Below are 19,321 nucleotides of genomic sequence, written 5' to 3'. Positions count from 1 at the left end.
CCGACATATAGGTAACACTAGAGACCACCGACATATAGGTAACACTGGAGACCACCGACATATAGGTAACACTAGAGACCAGCGACATATAGGTAACACTAGAGACCACCGACATATAGGTAACACTAGAGACCACCGACATATAGGTAACACTGGAGACCACCGACATATAGGTAACACTAGAGACTACCGACATATACGTAACACTAGAGACCACCGACATATAGGTAACACTAGAGACAACCGACATATAGGTAACACTAGAGACCAGCGACATATAGGTAACACTAGAGACCACCAACATATAGGTAACACTAGAGACTACCGACATAAACACTTTCCTAATATTTTGTGTACCCCCCACTCCCTATGCCCTCAGATTTGTAGGGTCAAGGACTCTACAAGATGTTGAAAGCGTTCCACAGTGCTGCTGGCCCATGTTGACTCCAATGCTTCCCAGTGTTGTGTCAAGTTGGCTGGATGTCCTTTTTTGCTGTGGACCATTGTTGATACACACAGGAAACTATTGAGCGTTTAAAAACCCAGCAGAGTTGCAGTTATTGACAAACCGGTGCGCCTGGCACCTACTACCAGACCCCGCTCAAAGGCACTTAAATATTTAGTCTTGCCCATTCACCCTCTGAATGGCACACAAACACAATCCATGTCTCAATTGTCTCAAGGCTTAACAATCCTTCTTTAAAACCGTCTCCTCCCCTTCATCTACACTGTTCGAAGTGAATTTATCAAAGGACATCAATAAGGGATCAAAGATTTCACCTGGATTCACCTGGTCAGTGTGTCATGGAAAGAGCAGCTGTGAATGTTTCTTTGGGGTCATCTGATGCTAATCGCTGCATTTCAACACCGTCCAATATGACCCATGACCCATGATCTCTCTTTACAACAGCACAACAGCAGCAGAAATGCCCCCAGTCATCAGGCCAGATAAGAGATCATTGTTACATGTGTTGAAGTGGTTGATGAGACTAAATTAGATCATAGGTAATCAATAAATCAATATTGTGTTGCACCTTAAACCAATAGTTTAACAAATCTAACAACTCTCTTAAAAAGTAAAGTACAAAGACTTGTGTTTATTAAGACGTCCTCTATATCACATTTCAGCCAGACCGCCTAGCCAGACCGCCTAGCCAGACCGCCTAGCCAGACCGCCTAGCCAGACCGCCTAGCCAGACCGCCCAGCCAGACCGCCCAGCCAGACCGCCTAGCCAGACCGCCCAGCCAGACTGCCCAGCCAGCCCCGAGTCACCTCTATATCACCAGCCACCTGCACGCCCGACCCTGACCAGTCTAGTCAATACCTCAACTCTCTCCCCGACCCCCACCAGTCTAGTCAATACCTCAACTCTCTCCCCGACCCCCACCAGTCTAGTCAATACCACAACTCTCTCCCCGACCCCCACCAGTCTAGTCAATACCTCAACTCTCTCCCCGACCCCCACCAGTCTAGTCAATACCTCAACTCTCTCCCCGACCCCCACCAGTCTAGTCAATACCTCAACTCTCTCCTCGACCCCCACCAGTCTAGTCAATACCTCAACTCTCTCCCCGACCCCCACCAGTCTAGTCAATACCTCAACTCTCTCCCCGACCCCCACCAGTCTAGTCAATACCTCAACTCTCTCCCCGACCCCCACCAGTTTAGTCAATACCACAACTCTCTCCCCGACCCCCACCAGTCTAGTCAATACCACAACTCTCTCCCCGACCCCCACCAGTCTAGTCAATATCTCAACTCTCTCCCCGACCCCCACCAGTTTAGTCAATACCACAACTCTCTCCACGACCCCCACCAGTCTAGTCAATACCACAACTCTCTCCCCGACCCCCACCAGTCCAACTCTCTCCCCGACCCCCACCAGTCCAACTCTCTCCCCGACCCCCACCAGTCCAACTCTCTCCCCGACCCCCACCAGTCCAACTCTCTCCCCGACCCCCACCAGTCTAGTCAATGCCTCAACTCTCTCCACGACCCCCACCAGTCTAGTCAATACCACAACTCTCTCCCCGACCCCCACCAGTCTAGTCAATATCTCAACTCTCTCCCCGACCCCCACCAGTCTAGTCAATACCACAACTCTCTCCCCGACCCCCACCAGTCTAACTCTCTCCCCGACCCCCACAAGTCTAACTCTCTCCCCGACCCCCACCAGTCCAACTCTCTCCCCGACCCCCACCAGTCTAGTCAATGCCTCAACTCTCTCCACGACCCCCACCAGTCTAGTCAATACCTCAACTCTCTCCCCGACCCCCACCAGACTAGTCAATACCTCAACTCTCTCCCCGACCCCCACTAGTCTAGTCAATACCTCAACTCTCTCCCCGACCCCCACCAATCTAGTCAATATCTCAACTCTCCTCGACCCCCACCAGTCTAGTCAATACCTCAACTCTCTCCCCGACCCCCACTAGTCTAGTCAATACCACAACTCTCCCCACGACCCCCACCAATCTAGTCAATACCACAACTCTCTCCCCGACCCCCACCAGTCTAGTCAATACCTCAACTCTCTCCCCGACCCCCACCAGTCTAGTCAATACCTCAACTCTCTCCCCGACCCCCACCAGTCTAGTCAATACCTCAACTCTCTCCCCGACCCCCACCAGTCTAGTCAATACCTCAACTCTCTCCCCGACCCCCACCAGTTTAGTCAATACCACAACTCTCTCCCCGACCCCCACCAGTCTAGTCAATACCACAACTCTCTCCCCGACCCCCACCAGTCTAGTCAATATCTCAACTCTCTCCCCGACCCCCACCAGTTTAGTCAATACCACAACTCTCTCCCCGACCCCCACCAGTCTAGTCAATACCACAACTCTCTCCCCGACCCCCACCAGTCCAACTCTCTCCCCGACCCCCACCAGTCCAACTCTCTCCCCGACCCCCACCAGTCCAACTCTCTCCCCGACCCCCACCAGTCCAACTCTCTCCCCGACCCCCACCAGTCTAGTCAATGCCTCAACTCTCTCCACGACCCCCACCAGTCTAGTCAATACCACAACTCTCTCCCCGACCCCCACCAGTCTAGTCAATATCTCAACTCTCTCCCCGACCCCCACCAGTCTAGTCAATACCACAACTCTCTCCCCGACCCCCACCAGTCTAACTCTCTCCCCGACCCCCACAAGTCTAACTCTCTCCCCGACCCCCACCAGTCCAACTCTCTCCCCGACCCCCACCAGTCTAGTCAATGCCTCAACTCTCTCCACGACCCCCACCAGTCTAGTCAATACCTCAACTCTCTCCCCGACCCCCACTAGTCTAGTCAATACCTCAACTCTCTCCCCGACCCCCACCAATCTAGTCAATATCTCAACTCTCCTCGACCCCCACCAGTCTAGTCAATACCTCAACTCTCTCCCCGACCCCCACTAGTCTAGTCAATACCACAACTCTCCCCACGACCCCCACCAATCTAGTCAATACCACAACTCTCTCCCCGACCCCCACCAGTCTAGTCAATACCTCAACTCTCTCCCCGACCCCCACCAGTCTAGTCAATACCACAACTCTCTCCCCGACCCCCACCAATCTAGTCAATACCACAACTCTCTCCCCGACCCCCACCAGACTAGTCAATACCTCAACTCTCTCCCCTAATAGCCAACTCATATTGCTATCTGATCGATAAGGCTATAGCTGACCTGGCTGTGGCAGCTACTCGCTAGCTAATTCCTTCACCTCGGTTATGAAACATTAGCGACCATTACATGTCAGTTACACTACTAGCTCAGCACTGGGAATAAACGCTAGTTGTCAAAAAAAAATCCTGTTAAGTTAAAACCTCTTGGCGCACAGATCCCTTTAGCGGGATCATTTTCGTAAACATCCGCTGAATTGCAGAGCGCCAAATTCCCCAAAAAATTACTAAAAATATTTAATTTCATGAAATCACAAGTGCAATATAGCAAAACAAAGCTTAGCTTGTTGTTAATCCACCTGTCGTGTCAGATTTTGAAAATATGCTTTACAGCGAAAGCAATCCAAGCGTTTGTGTGAGTTTATCGATCACTAGGCAAAACATTAAGAACACCTAGCAGCAGTGTAGATTGGTCACGAAAGTCAGAAAAGCAATAAAATGTATCGCTTACCTTTGATGATCTTCGGATGTTTGCACTCACGAGACTCCCAGTTACACAATAAATGTTCCTTTTGTTCGATAAAGATTATTTTTATATTCAAAATACCTCTGTTGGTTGGCGCGTTATGTTCAGTAATCAACAGGCTCGTGCAGGTCATGAAGGGCAGACGAAAATTCCAAATAGTATCCGTAAAGTTTGTAGAAACATGCCAAACGTTTTTATAATCAATCCTCGGTTGTTTTTAACATAAATATCGATAATATTTCAACCGGACGGTAAACTATTCTATATAAGAGAGAAAGAAAATGTCGAGCTATCACTGTGGCGCACATGAACTAATCGAAGGACATCTGGCTATCCACTGACGCGATGTGAAAGATCTCGCTCATTTTTTAGAATCAAAGCTTGAAACTATGTCTAAAGACTGTTCACACCCTGAGGAAGCCATGGGAAAAGGAATCTGGTTGATATCCCTTTAAATGGAGGACATTTTTAAAAATAAGAGGCACTTCCTGGTTGGATTTCCTCAGGTCTCCTCAGGTCTCGCCTGCAAAATCAGTTCTGTTATACTCACAGACAATATTTTGACAGTTTTGGAAACTTTAGAGTGTTTTCTATCCTAATCTGTCAATGATATGCATATTCTAGCATCTGGGCCTGAGAAATAGGCCGTTTACTTTGGGAACGTTATTTTTCCAAACATAAAAATAGTGCCCCCTAGCTTCAAGAGGTTATTAAACAACAGTTTCTTTCCCAGCTACATCAGTCAACTAAAGCCAATTTCTGCTCCGTTTACTTTTACAACTCGGAGAAAGAGCGCAACACTGACAGCAGTTGCCTCTGTTTGTCTCTCCCGTGCTGGTCCAGCAAGCCTTTCAGGAGCTCTTCCTTCACGCCGCCTGTCAGCCCGCTCTGTGGTGTCCGCGCAGTCTTCAATCCAGCCGACTGAAACCTCCAAACAGCCTACTTGGTCCAAAAGCACACTGATGGTGTTTTTGGTATCACAGTGCAATGATAAAAATACAATTTCAGAATATGGAGGGGTCATGACCCCCCATCCCCAGGGAAAGTTGCGCCCCTGATGATTTGTACACACACACACACACACTCACACTCACACACACACACTCCAGATCTACGGAAAGTAGTCAGAACTCTCTCTCGTTCTCTCTCCCTCCATCAGAGATCAGTCTAAACTCCAGGAACCCGTCAGCTGAGATCTCTATCGTCCCAGAATCCTCTCTGTCTGCTGACGTCCGTTCGCTACGTCCCTCCTACTCCTTCTGCAATGGGTAGGACACGCAACTGTGTTAGAGATGTAGGTTTAATCACCATGGAAACCCGGTCTTCTAATCTCCATGTTAACCCTGACTTCCTGTCTCTAACAGGAAGGATCTCCTCAGCTATCCCCACGGCAACATCTGTGATGTCATCGGCCTGGTGGTGTTTTCTGGTCGGCCTGAAAGAATCAGGAGCAAGGGTGGGTTACCATGGTGACGATGTTGATGATGGTCAGGGGCGGACATAGTCATTTGGAGGCCCCATGCAGAGGCCAGTCTGAGCCCCCCCCCCCTCCTCAAAAAATGTATTTGGTTTTCTAGAAAAGACATGTAATTTAACTGTAAAAATGTATGACCTTTTAATATGAACACAACCAGTCATGTTTTCATCTGATGGTCAAACAAATCACTTTAAAAGTAGATGACCTTTGCTCATCCAAAACAATTCCAGCATCCCAACTGTGCCAAATTTCCTTCAATTCGCAAGTGGCTGAAACCTGAGAAAGCATCTGAGCAAGTGAAACCGCGCCGTACCCTTTATGGCCAGACAGCACCAGACACATGCCTTCAGAATGTATTCACACCCCTTGACTTTTTCTACATTTTGTTACAGCCTGAATTTAAAATGGATTACATTTATAGTTGTATAATGTATAAGAGATAAAAGTAACAAGTAGTTAAAGAGGAGCAGTAAAATAACAATATATACAGGGGGGTGTGGAGGCTATATACAGGGTATTACGGTACAGAGTCAATGTGGAGGCTATATACAGGGGGTACCGGTACAGAGTCAATGTGGAGGCTATATACAGGGGGTACCGGTACAGAGTCAATGTGGAGGCTATATACAGGGGGTACCGGTACAGAGTCAATGTGGAGGCTATATACAGGGTATTACGGTACAGAGTCAATGTGGAGGCTATATACAGGGTATTACGGTACAGAGACAATGTGGAGGCTATATACAGGGGGTACCGGTACAGAGTCAATGTGGAGGCTATATACAGGGTATTACGGTACAGAGACAATGTGGAGGCTATATACAGGGGGTACCGGTACAGAGTCAATGTGGAGGCTATATACAGGGGGTACCGGTACAGAGTCAATGTGGAGGCTATATACAGGGGGTACCGGTACAGAGTCAATGTGGAGGCTATATACAGGGTATTACCGAACAGAGTCAATGTGGAGGCTATATACAGGGGGTACCGGTACAGAGTCAATGTGGAGGCTATATACAGGGTATTACGGTACAGAGTCAATGTGGAGACTATATACAGGAGGTACCGGTACAGAGTCAATGTGGAGGCTATATACAGGGTATTACGGCACAGAGTCAATGTGGAGGCTATATACAGGGTATTACGGCACAGAGTCAATGTGGGGGCTATATACAGGGGGTACCGGTACAGAGTCAATGTGGAGGCTATATACACGGGGTACCAGTACAGAGTCAATGTGGAGGCTATATACAGGGGGTACCGGTACAGAGTCAATGTGGAGGCTATATACAGGGGGTACCGGTACAGAGTCAATGTGGAGGCTATATACAGGGGGTACCGGTACAGAGTCAATGTGGAGGCTATATACAGGGGGTACCGGTACAGAGTCAATGTGGAGGCTATATACAGGGGGTACCGGTACAGAGTCAATGTGGAGGCTATATACAGGGGGTACCGGTACAGAGTCAATGTGGAGGCTATATACAGGGTATTACGGTACAGAGTCAATGTGGAGGCTATATACAGGGTGTTACGGTACAGAGTCAATGTGGAGACTATATACAGGGGGTACCGGTACAGAGTCAATGTGGAGGCTATATACAGGGTGTACCGGTACAGAGTCAATGTGGAGGCTATATACAGGGGGTACCGGTACAGAGTCAATGTGGAGGCTATATACAGGGGGTACCGGTACAGAGTCAATGTGGAGGCTATATACAGGGGATACCGGTACAGAGTCAATGTGGAGGCTATATACAGGGGGTACCGGTACAGAGTCAATGTGGAGGCTATATACAGGGGGTACCAGTACAGAGTCAATGTGGAGGCTATATACAGGGGGTACCGGTACAGAGACAATGTGGAGGCTATATACAGGGGGTACCGGTACAGAGTCAATGTGGAGGCTATATACAGGGGGTACCAGTACAGAGTCAATGTGGAGGCTATATACAGGGTGTACCGGTACAGAGTCAATGTGGAGGCTATATACAGGGGGTACCGGTACAGAGTCAATGTGGAGGCTATATACAGGGTATTACGGTACAGAGTCAATGTGGAGGCTATATACAGGGTATTACGGTACAGAGTCAGTGTGGAGGCTATATACAGGGTATTACGGTACAGAGTCAATGTGGAGGCTATATACAGGGTATTACGGTACAGAGTCAGTGTGGAGGCTATATACAGGGGGTACCGGTACAGAGTCAATGTGGAGACTATATACAGGGGGTACCGGTACAGAGTCAATGTGGAGGCTATATACAGGGGGTACCAGTACAGAGTCAATGTGGAGGCTATATACAGGGGGTACCGGTACAGAGTCAATGTGGAGGTTATATACAGGGGGTACCGGTACAGAGTCAATGTGGAGGCTGTATACAGGGGGTACCGGTACAGAGTCAATGTGGAGGCTATATACAGGGGGTACCGGTACAGAGTCAATGTGGAGGCTATATACAGGGGGTACTGGTACAGAGTCAATGTGGAGGCTATATACAGGGTATTACGGTACAGAGTCAATGTGGAGGCTATATACAGGGTATTACGGTACAGAGTCAATGTGGAGGCTATATACAGGGTATTACGGTACAGAGTCAATGTGGAGGCTATATACAGGGGGTACCGGTACAGAGTCAATGTGGAGGCTATATACAGGGGGTACCAGTACAGAGTCAATGTGGAGGCTATATACAGGGTATTACGGTACAGAGACAATGTGGAGGCTATATACAGGGGGTACCGGTACAGAGTCAATGTGGAGGCTATATACAGGGGGTACCAGTACAGAGTCAATGTGGAGGCTATATACAGGGTGTTACGGTACAGAGTCAGTGTGGAGGCTATATACAGGGGGTACCGGTACAGAGCCAATGTGGAGGCTATATACAGGGGGTACCGGTACAGAGTCAGTGTGGAGGCTATATACATGGGGTACCGGTACAGAATCAATGTGGAGGCTATATACAGGGGGTACCGGTACAGAGTCAATGTGGAGGCTATATACAGGGGATACCGGTACAGAGTCAATGTGGAGGCTATATACAGGGTATTACGGTACAGAGTCAATGTGGAGGATATATACAGGTGTTACGGTACAGAGTCAATGTGGAGGCTATATACAGGGTATTACGGCACAGAGTCAATGTGGGGGCTATATACAGGGTATTACGGTACAGAGACAATGTGGAGGCTATATACAGGGGGTACCGGTACAGAGTCAATGTGGAGGCTATATACAGGGGGTACCGGTACAGAGTCAATGTGGAGGCTATATACAGGGTATTACGGTACAGAGTCAATGTGGAGGCTATATACAGGGGGTACCGGTACAGAGTCAATGTGGAGGCTATATACAGGGTGTTACGGTACAGAGTCAATGTGGAGGCTATATACAGGGGGTACCGGTACAGAGTCAATGTGGAGGCTATATACAGGGTATTACTGTACAGAGTCAATGTGGAGGCTATATACAGGTGGTACCGGTACAGAATCAATGTGGCGGCTATATACAGGGTGTTACGGTACAGAGTCAATGTGGAGGCTATATACAGGGTATTACGGTACAGTCAATGTGGAGGCTATATACAGGGTATTACGGTACAGAGTCAATGTGGAGGCTATATACAGGGGGTACCGGTACAGAGTCAATGTGGAGGCTATATACAGGGGGTACCGGTACAGAGTCAATGTGGAGGCTATATACAGGGGGATTTCTGCACGAACCCTAGCATAGAATCATGAATCAGCGATATACAAATGGGCTTAATTATTTATTTACTAACCAACTTAATCAATCACAGAATTACATCAACACACACACAAATAGGTCATACATTGGTTACTACATGATACAAAGAAAAAGTCCCTAGCGGACGAAACCGATATGACGGCTTGGTAGACAAAGGAAAGGGGGTTGGGACCGCTCAACAGCGGGACACTCATAGCTGATAACGACACTCATAGAAATTGCTAATACTTTGAGTATGAACAACCGCTCATTCGAAAAGAAATAGCAATTTACATATTTACGAGTGTTGTCTCTCTGTGGTCGCCGGTCCATCTGCTTGACAGAAAGTTTCGGGTTGTGTTCATAACGGATACGTCAGGCGTACCCAATGTTGTCGCATATGATTGATGTTTCGTCGGTTGCCGGTATTCTTGTCCTAGGCTTCGTACATTTCCAGCTACACACTGGTAGTTCGACGTCTTAGGATTAGTCTCAGAGTTGAACCATTTCCAGCCGTGTAGCCAATGCTCCACGCTGTATGGTCTGGTCCTTTGTTAGAGTTGTAGCTTCCACTTCATATCTTCTGGTCTTAGAAATTCAACCATTTGCAACCTTAGCTTACGCTCACGGGGGCCACTGACTAGTTAACTTTTTTATTTGAAGAACAATTCTCATTTAGAAGGCTAACATTACATCACATTGCATCACATTACATCACATCACATTACATCGTTTCACAAATAGTTTCATATTACGTCATTTATCCAACATCTAGATGTGAATTTGATCATTGAAAACACAACCAGAGATACAGTAAGGGTCTCCTGTCTTTCATGAGGTCACCAATTGAAGCAACTTTGACAGGATTGTTCTTTAAATACCCACGGAACATTCCCACATTCTCAAAAATATAAATATTGTTTAATTCTTCAAACTTTTGATGTCCAAGTGTCTCTCTGTGTTCCACAGTTTACATTCCAATCTCGAACACCACAGAGTATAGAGGCAGCGTATTTTAACGACCGCCATAAAACAACCGACTTCCTGCTCTCCCCCTCTACGAGAGAGTTGTAGAGCGGACCCCCCTGTAACCTGATCCTTCAGATCATCACAGGAGAGTCATGACACTGGTGATGGTGACGATGATGATATCTTCCTTGTGCAGATGGACAGGGTAAAGAGCTGTTGGAGTATCGCTGGCTCCGATTGGAGGACGGGACTTCTGATCAACCAATCATGATAAAGCTCTTCTCAACGTCTCAACCAGAGACACACAACAAGATACTCCCACGTGAGATACTACACACACACACACACACACACACACACACACACACACACACACACACACACACACACACACACACACACACACACACACACACACACACACACACACACACACACACACACACACACACACACGGACTCCTCCTATACTCTACTCATACCTAACCTCCCCTCAACTCTCTCCCTCTTTCCCTCTTTCCCTCTCTCGGTCTCTCAATTCAATTGAAAGAGCTTTATTGACATGGGAAATATATGTTAACATTGCCAAAGCAAGTGACGTAGATAATAAACAAAAGTGAAATAAACAATACAAATTAACATTAAACATTACACTCACAGTTCCAAAAGAATAAAGACATTTCAAATGTCATATTATGTGCATATACAGTGTTGTAATGATGTACAAATAGTTAAAGTACAAAAGAGAAAATAAATAAACATAAATATGGGTTGTATTTACGATGGTGTTTGTTCTTCACTGGTTGCCCTTTTCTTGTGGCAACAGGTCACACATCTTGCTGCTGTGATGCACACTGTGGTATTTCACCCAGTAGATATGGGAGTTTATCAAAATTGGGTTTGTTTTCAAATTCTTTGTGGATCTGTGTAATCTGAGGGAAATATGTGTCTCTAATATGGTCATACATTTTGGCAGGAGGTTAGGAAGTGCAGCTCAGTTTCCACCTCATTTTGTGGGCAGTGTGCACATTTCCTGTCTTCTCTTGAGAGCCAGGTCTGCCTATGGCGGCTTGTTTCAATAGCAAGGCTATGCTCACTGAGTCTGTACATAGTCAAAGATTTCCTTAAATTTGGGTCAGTCATTGTCTGCTGCCTCAATTTGTATGATGGCAATTTGCATATACTCCAGAATGTTATGAAGAGGGATCAGATGAATTGCAATTAATTGCAAAGTCCCCCTTTGCCATGCAAATGAACTGAATCCCCCAAAAAACATTTCCACTGCATTTCAGCCCTGCTACAAAAGGACCAGCTGACATCATGTCAGTGATTCTCTCGTTAACACAGGTGTGAGTGTTGACGAGGACAAGGCTAGAGATCAGTCTGTCATGCTGATTGAGTTCAAATAACAGACTGGAAGCTTCAAAAGGAGGGTGGTGCTTGGAATCATTGTTCTTCCTCTGTCAACCATGGTTACCTGCAAGGAAACACGTGCCGTCATCATTGCTTTGCACAAAAAAGGCTTCACAGGCAAGGATATTGCTGCTAGTAAGATTGCACCTAAATCAACCATTTATCGGATCATCAAGAACTTCAATGAGAGCGGTTCAATTGTTGTGAAGAAGGCTTCAGGGCGCCCAAGAAAGTCCAGCAAGTGCCAGGACCGTCTCCTAAAGTTGATTCAGCTGCAGGATCGGGGCACTACCAGTACAGAGCTTGCTCAGGAATGGCAGCAGGCAGGTGTGAGTCCATCTGCACACACAGTGAGGCGAAGACTTTTGGAGGATGGCCTGGTGTCAAGAAGGGCAACAAAGAAGCCACTTCTTTCCAGGATAAACATCAGGGACAGACTGATATTCTGCAAAAGGTACAGGGAGTGGACTGCTGAGGACTGGGGTAAAGTCATTTTCTCTGAATCCCCTTTCTGATTGTTTGGGGCATCCGGAAAAAAGCTTGTCCGGAGAAGACAAGGTGAGCGCTACCATCAGTCCTGTGTCATGCCAACAGTAAAGCATCCTGAGACCATTCATGTGTGGGGTTGCTTCTCAGCCAAGGGAGTTGGCTCACTCACAATTTTGCCTAAGAACACAGCCATGAATAAAGAGTGGTACCAACACATCGTCCGAGAGCAACTTCTCCCAACCATCCAGGAACAGTTTGGTGACGAACAATGCCTTTTCCAGCATGATGGAGCACCTTGCCATAAGGCAAAAGTAAATGGCTCGGGATAACTAAGTGGCTCGGGGAACATAACATCAATATTTTGGGTCCATGGCCAGGAAACTCCCCAGACCTTAATCCCATTGAGAACTTGTGGTCAATCCTCAAGAGGCGGGTGGACAAACAAAAACCCACAAATTCTGACAAACTCCAAGCATTGATTATGCAAGAATGGGCTGCCATCAGTCAGGATGCATTATTTGTTACATTAAATGTTTTAACATTTTTGCAGAATTCTGCATGCAGAGTCTCAATTTGGTGTTTGTCCCCTTTTGTGAATTATTGGTTGGTGAGTGGACCCCAGACCTCACAACCATAAAGGGCAATGGGTTCTATAAGGACCCCAGACCTCACAACCATAAAGGGCAATGGGTTCTATAAGGACCCCAGACCTCACAACCCTAAAGGGCAATGGGTTCTATAAGGACCCCAGACCTCACAACCATAAAGGGCAATGGGTTCTATAAGGACCCCAGACCTCACAACCATAAAGGCAATGGGTTCTATAAGGACCCCAGACCTCACAACCATAAAGGGCAATGGGTTCTATAAGGACCCCAGACCTCACAACCATAAAGGGCAATGGGTTCTATAAGGACCCCAGACCTCACAACCCTAAAGGGCAATGGGTTCTATAAGGACCCCAGACCTCACAACCATAAAGGGCAATGGGTTCTATAAGGACCCCAGACCTCACAACCATAAAGGCAATGGGTTCTATAAGGACCCCAGACCTCACAACCATAAAGGGCAATGGGTTCTATAAGGACCCCAGACCTCACAACCATAAAGGGCAATGGGTTCTATAAGGACCCCAGACCTCACAACCCTAAAGGGCAATGGGTTCTATAAGGACCCCAGACCTCACAACCATAAAGGGCAATGGGTTCTATAAGGACCCCAGACCTCACAACCATAAAGGGCAATGGGTTCTATAAGGACCCCAGACCTCACAACCATAAAGGCAATGGGTTCTATAAGGACCCCAGACCTCACAACCATAAAGGGCAATGGGTTCTATAAGGACCCCAGACCTCACAACCATAAAGGGCAATGGGTTCTATAAGGACCCCAGACCTCACAACCCTAAAGGGCAATGGGTTCTATAAGGACCCCAGACCTCACAACCATAAAGGGCAATGGGTTCTATAAGGACCCCAGACCTCACAACCATAAAGGCAATGGGTTCTATAAGGACCCCAGACCTCACAACCATAAAGGGCAATGGGTTCTATAAGGACCCCAGACCTCACAACCATAAAGGGCAATGGGTTCTATAAGGACCCCAGACCTCACAACCCTAAAGGGCAATGGGTTCTATAAGGACCCCAGACCTCACAACCATAAAGGGCAATGGGTTCTATAAGGACCCCAGACCTCACAACCATAAAGGGCAATGGGTTCTATAAGGACCCCAGACCTCACAACCATAAAGGCAATGGGTTCTATAAGGACCCCAGACCTCACAACCATAAAGGGCAATGGGTTCTATAAGGACCCCAGACCTCACAACCATAAAGGGCAATGGGTTCTATAAGGACCCCAGACCTCACAACCATAAAGGGCAATGGGTTCTATAAGGACCCCAGACCTCACAACCATAAAGGGCAATGGGTTCTATAAGGACCCCAGACCTCACAACCATAAAGGCAATGGGTTCTATAAGGACCCCAGAACTCACAACCATAAAGGGCAATGTGTTCTATAAGGACCCCAGACCTCACATCCATAAAGGGCAATGGGTTCTATAAGGACCCCAGACCTCACAACCATAAAGGGCAATGGGTTCTATAAGGACCCCAGACCTCACAACCATAAAGGGCAATGGGTTCTATAAGGACCCCAGACCTCACAACCATAAAGGGCAATGGGTTCTATAAGGACCCCAGACCTCACAACCATAAAGGCAATGGGTTCTATAAGGACCCCAGACCTCACAACCATAAAGGCAATGGGTTCTATAAGGACCCCAGACCTCACAACCATAAAGGCAATGTGTTCTATAAGGACCCCAGACCTCACAACCATAAAGGGCAATGTGTTCTATAAGGACCCCAGACCTCACAACCATAAAGGCAATGGGTTCTATAAGGACCCCAGACCTCACAACCCTAAAGGGCAATGTGTTCTATAAGGACCCCAGACCTCACAACCATAAAGGGCAATGGGTTCTATAAGGACCCCAGACCTCACAACCATAAAGGCAATGGGTTCTATAAGGACCCCAGACCTCACAACCATAAAGGCAATGGGTTCTATAAGGACCCCAGACCTCACAACCATAAAGGCAATGTGTTCTATAAGGACCCCAGACCTCACAACCATAAAGGGCAATGTGTTCTATAAGGACCCCAGACCTCACAACCATAAAGGCAATGGGTTCTATAAGGACCCCAGACCTCACAACCCTAAAGGGCAATGTGTTCTATAAGGACCCCAGACCTCACAACCATAAAGGGCAATGGGTTCTATAAGGACCCCAGACCTCACAACCATAAAGGGCAATGGGTTCTATAAGGACCCCAGACCTCACAACCATAAAGGGCAATGGGTTCTATAAGGACCCCATACCTCACAACCATAAAGGCAATGGTTTCTATAAGGACCCCAGACCTCACAACCATAAAGGCAATGGGTTCTATAAGGACCCCAGACCTCACAACCATAAAGGCAATGGGTTCTATAAGGACCCCAGACCTCACAACCATAAAGGCAATGGGTTCTATAAGGACCCCAGACCTCACAACCATACAGGCAATGGGTTCTATAAGGACCCCAGACCTCACAACCCTAAAGGGCAATGGGTTCTATAAGGACCCCAGACCTCACAACCATAAAGGGCAATGGGTTCTATAAGGACCCCAGACCTCACAACCATAAAGGGCAATGGGTTCTATAAGGACCCCAGACCTCACAACCATAAAGGCAATGGGTTCTATAAGGACCCCAGACCTCACAACCATAAAGGGCAATGGGTTCTATAAGGACCCCAGACCTCACAACCATAAAGGGCAATGGGTTCTATAAGGACCCCAGACCTCACAACCATAAAGGGCAATGGGTTCTATAAGGACCCCAGACCTCACAACCATAAAGGGCAATGGGTTCTATAAGGACCCCAGACCTCACAACCATAAAGGCAATGGGTTCTATAAGGACCCCAGAACTCACAACCATAAAGGGCAATGTGTTCTATAAGGACCCCAGACCTCACATCCATAAAGGGCAATGGGTTCTATAAGGACCCCAGACCTCACAACCATAAAGGGCAATGGGTTCTATAAGGACCCCAGACCTCACAACCATAAAGGGCAATGGGTTCTATAAGGACCCCAGACCTCACAACCATAAAGGGCAATGGGTTCTATAAGGACCCCAGACCTCACAACCATAAAGGCAATGGGTTCTATAAGGACCCCAGACCTCACAACCATAAAGGCAATGGGTTCTATAAGGACCCCAGACCTCACAACCATAAAGGCAATGTGTTCTATAAGGACCCCAGACCTCACAACCATAAAGGGCAATGTGTTCTATAAGGACCCCAGACCTCACAACCATAAAGGCAATGGGTTCTATAAGGACCCCAGACCTCACAACCCTAAAGGGCAATGTGTTCTATAAGGACCCCAGACCTCACAACCATAAAGGGCAATGGGTTCTATAAGGACCCCAGACCTCACAACCATAAAGGCAATGGGTTCTATAAGGACCCCAGACCTCACAACCATAAAGGCAATGGGTTCTATAAGGACCCCAGACCTCACAACCATAAAGGCAATGTGTTCTATAAGGACCCCAGACCTCACAACCATAAAGGGCAATGTGTTCTATAAGGACCCCAGACCTCACAACCATAAAGGCAATGGGTTCTATAAGGACCCCAGACCTCACAACCCTAAAGGGCAATGTGTTCTATAAGGACCCCAGACCTCACAACCATAAAGGGCAATGGGTTCTATAAGGACCCCAGACCTCACAACCATAAAGGGCAATGGGTTCTATAAGGACCCCAGACCTCACAACCATAAAGGGCAATGGGTTCTATAAGGACCCCATACCTCACAACCATAAAGGCAATGGTTTCTATAAGGACCCCAGACCTCACAACCATAAAGGCAATGGGTTCTATAAGGACCCCAGACCTCACAACCATAAAGGCAATGGGTTCTATAAGGACCCCAGACCTCACAACCATAAAGGCAATGGGTTCTATAAGGACCCCAGACCTCACAACCATACAGGCAATGGGTTCTATAAGGACCCCAGACCTCACAACCATAAAGGCAATGGGTTCTATAAGGACCCCAGACCTTACAGCCATAAAGGGCAATGTGTTCTATAAGGACCCCAGACCTCACAACCATAAAGGCAATGGGTTCTATAAGGACCCCAGACCTCACAACCCTAAAGGGCAATGTGTTCTATAAGGACCCCAGACCTCACAACCATAAAGGGCATTGGGTTCTATAAGGACCCCAGACCTCACAACCATAAAGGCAATGGGTTCTATAAGGACCCCAGACCTCACAACCATAAAGGCAATGGGTTCTATAAGGACCCCAGACCTCACAACCATAAAGGCAATGTGTTCTATAAGGACCCCAGACCTCACAACCATAAAGGGCAATGTGTTCTATAAGGACCCCAGACCTCACAACCATAAAGGCAATGGGTTCTATAAGGACCCCAGACCTCACAACCCTAAAGGGCAATGTGTTCTATAAGGACCCCAGACCTCACAACCATAAAGGGCAATGGGTTCTATAAGGACCCCAGACCTCACAACCATAAAGGGCAATGGGTTCTATAAGGACCCCAGACCTCACAACCATAAAGGGCAATGGGTTCTATAAGGACCCCAGACCTCACAACCATAAAGGCAATGGTTTCTATAAGGACCCCAGACCTCACAACCATAAAGGCAATGGGTTCTATAAGGACCCCAGACCTCACAACCATAAAGGCAATGGGTTCTATAAGGACCCCAGACCTCACAACCATAAAGGCAATGGGTTCTATAAGGACCCCAGACCTCACAACCATACAGGCAATGGGTTCTATAAGGACCCCAGACCTCACAACCATAAAGGCAATGGGTTCTATAAGGACCCCAGACCTTACAACCATAAAGGGCAATGGGTTCTATAAGGACCCCAGACCTCACAACCATAAAGGCAATGGGTTCTATAAGGACCCCAGACCTCACAACCATAAAGGACAATGGGTTCTATAAGGACCCCAGACCTCACAACCATAAAGGGCAATGGGTTCTATAAGGACCCCAGACCTCACAACCATAAAGGCAATGGGTTCTATAAGGACCCCAGACCTCACAACCATAAAGGCAATGGGTTCTATAAGGACCCCAGACCTCACAACCATAAAGGCAATGTGTTCTATAAGGACCCCAGACCTCACAACCATAAAGGGCAATGTGTTCTATAAGGACCCCAGACCTCACAACCATAAAGGCAATGGGTTCTATAAGGACCCCAGACCTCACAACCATAAAGGGCATTGGGTTCTATAAGGACCTCAGAACTCACAGCCATAAAGGCAATGGGTTCTATAAGGACCCCAGACCTCACAACCATAAAGGGCATTGGGTTCTATAAGGACCCCAGACCTCACAACCATAAAGGGCAATGTGTTCTATAAGGACCCCAGACCTCACAACCATAAAGGCAATGGGTTCTATAAGGACCCCAGAGCTCACAACCATAAAGGCAATGGGTTCTATAAGGACCCCAGACCTCACAACCATAAAGGCAATGTGTTCTATAAGGACCCCAGACCTCACAACCATAAAGGCAATGGGTTCTATAAGGACCCCAGAGCTCACAACCATAAAGGCAATGGGTTCTATAAGGACCCCAGACCTCACAACCATAAAGGCAATGGGTTCTATAAGGACCCCAGACCTCACAACCATAAAGGGCAATGGGTTCTATAAGGACCCCAGACCTCACAACCATAAAGGGCAATGGGTTCTATAAGGACCCCAGACCTCACAACCATAAAGGGCAATGGGTTCTATAAGGACCCCAGACCTCACAACCATAAAGGGCAATGGGTTCTATAAGGACCCCAGACCTCACAACCATAAAGGGCATTGGGTTCTATAAGGACCTCAGAACTCACAGCCATAAAGGGCAATGGGTTCTATAAGGACCCCAGACCTCACAACCATAAAGGCAATGGGTTCTATAAGGACCCCAGACCTCACAACCATAAAGGCAATGGGTTCTATAAGGACCCCAGACCTCACAACCATAAAGGGCAATGGGTTCTATAAGGACCCCAGACCTCACAACCATAAAGGCAATGGGTTCTATAAGGACCCCAGAGCTCACAACCATAAAGGGCAATGGGTTCTATAAGGACCCCAGACCTCACAACCATAAAGGGCAATGGGTTCTATAAGGACCCCAGACCTCACAACCATAAAGGGCAATGGGTTCTATAAGGACCCCAGACCTCACAACCATAAAGGGCATTGGGTTCTATAAGGACCTCAGAACTCACAGCCATAAAGGCAATGGGTTCTATAAGGACCCCAGACCTCACAACCATAAAGGGCATTGGGTTCTATAAGGACCTCAGAACTCACAGCCATAAAGGCAATGGGTTCTATAAGGACCCCAGACCTCACAACCATAAAGGGCAATGGGTTCTATAAGGACCCCAGACCTCACAACCATAAAGGGCAATGGGTTCTGTAACTGATGATTTCTCTCTCTCTGTGTCTCTCTGTGTGTCTCTCTGTCTCTCTGTGTGTCTCTGTGTCT

At 47.4% G+C, this 19,321-nt stretch overlaps 1 long non-coding RNA gene across 3 annotated transcripts; it reads left to right on the top strand.

Annotated features, from left to right (window-relative positions):
- Positions 1–284: 284 nt before the first annotated feature.
- LOC120040853 lies at positions 285–10,819 on the top strand. Of its 3 annotated transcripts, XR_005475782.1 has the most exons (4): positions 285–308; positions 5,294–5,402; positions 5,499–5,590; positions 10,507–10,819. It is a non-coding gene; the product is annotated as an uncharacterized LOC120040853 (long non-coding RNA). The 3 variants fall into 3 exon arrangements; XR_005475781.1 differs by lacking the exon at positions 285–308 and having other exon boundaries at positions 4,754–5,402; XR_005475783.1 differs by lacking the exon at positions 285–308 and having other exon boundaries at positions 4,754–5,402; positions 10,311–10,819.
- The last annotated feature ends 8,502 nt before the right edge of the window (positions 10,820–19,321 follow it).

This window comes from Salvelinus namaycush, unplaced genomic scaffold, assembly GCF_016432855.1.
Source record: "Salvelinus namaycush isolate Seneca unplaced genomic scaffold, SaNama_1.0 Scaffold3861, whole genome shotgun sequence".
Classification (NCBI taxonomy): domain Eukaryota; kingdom Metazoa; phylum Chordata; class Actinopteri; order Salmoniformes; family Salmonidae; genus Salvelinus; species Salvelinus namaycush.
This window is presented reverse-complemented; position numbering and strand designations above follow the sequence as displayed.